Genomic DNA, 1,556 nt, shown 5'->3' on the forward strand with positions numbered 1-1,556 from the left:
TAATTAAATTCTACTGCTGTGCAACTTATATGGCCATCAGTCATCTGCAAGCACAGCATCCTTGGTGCAACTTGACATTCTTCATTATCCTTTGGGGCAGCAACATTGAGGATTCAGCCTCTCCACTTGCTACAACACTGAAGTCATCAGTTCTAACAGAATTAGAGTAATCTGTATTCATACTAAAATATGTATCATTTTTCATACCACTAAAATTTCATTACTTGTTCATGTTTTCCTTCCATATAACTGATCAAGGTTTAATATGTAGTTTTCCTTTTTCCCAGGCTTTTGATTATTGTGGGCTATGGGTTTCTTGAGGAAGTGTTTTGTTTTGTTTTGTTTTGTTTTGTTTTGTTCTGTTTTACCTCTAAGTAAGCTGGACCTTTGCTTGGTCTATTTCTCATAGGCATCTCTTTTATTATTTTTTAAAGCACAGTTATTCTGGTTAGAAGTTGAAGTCCATACAATAACCTTAATTCTGTCATTTCCAGTATAAGGCCTATCACAATTCTCTTGTTCACCCATGCTTCATGCCATAGAAGAGCTTCTAGGTAACCCACTGTTTGCTAAAATTTGTGTTGAATTTTGAGTGACCCTTTGAAAATAAGGAAGTTTTTCATTCCTTGGTTGTCTGGTATCATTTAAAGGAAGATGTCTTGGTTGATTATAATATTTTACTTCATTGTTTTTTCATTATTCAACACTCTGTGTTGTCCCTGATTAAGTGGCTGAGACTGTGTTTTTTATTCTTCCATGTTTAAAGACCCCATTTTCAATTCCAAGAAATCAAATAATGTATTGGGTGCTGATGGCCTGGAATTTCCTAACTCCTCTTCATCTTCCATCTTCCTAGTCCCTTGCTTTTTTTCCTTTGCTTCTCACTGGCAAACTCAAAACAGATTTGTGTTTATTGCTGTTGAAAAGAATATTTAATGCTACATCTAAGTTTTTGCACTTATTCATAAGGGCATGCCAGGATGTTTCTTTACTGAAGCCCATTTCTGTTACTTGCTTCAGAGCCTTTTCATCAACCAGCTCTTGATAGACACCTTCATATTTTCCTTCAGGTTTTGTTATCTTTTCTTTCTTGAAAACTTTACTTTTTTGACTCCCTCTAGTATTCATTCTGAGATTACTTCTAGAATCACTGCTACCTCCATCAAATATCTTAGTTTTTCTGCTCTTTGAAATTTCTTCAATAGCAGCTGTTCTCTGCTTTTCAAATTCATCATTATCATCTGGAGGTTTGCAATGTCTTTTGTCAATCACATTCCCTGTTATCCACTTCGATATGAGACATACACATGTCTGTCCAAAAGATACAAAAGAAGGTGTTTCTATTGTGTTTTGACAAGACTCTGTTACTTCCATTTTTTAATAAGGTGTTCTGCCTCCAAGGACTACAGTGTTTGAGTCATTCAAAAGCAGGAATCCATTTTTATATCAATAATGTCCGAGAGCTTAACTTTGGTTGCAGGTGGTGTGTTCAGGCTAATTTTTAACATATAATTAAATTCTACTGCTGTGCAACTTATATGGCCATCAGTCATCTG

General features: G+C 35.2%; 1 pseudogene; it reads right to left on the reverse strand.

The window, feature by feature from the left end:
• Positions 1-40: 40 nt before the first annotated feature.
• LOC114037808 lies at positions 41-1,553 on the reverse strand (annotated as a pseudogene).
• Positions 1,554-1,556: the final 3 nt, after the last annotated feature.

This window comes from Vombatus ursinus, unplaced genomic scaffold, assembly GCF_900497805.2.
Source record: "Vombatus ursinus unplaced genomic scaffold, bare-nosed wombat genome assembly UNPS02010587.1, whole genome shotgun sequence".
Classification (NCBI taxonomy): domain Eukaryota; kingdom Metazoa; phylum Chordata; class Mammalia; order Diprotodontia; family Vombatidae; genus Vombatus; species Vombatus ursinus.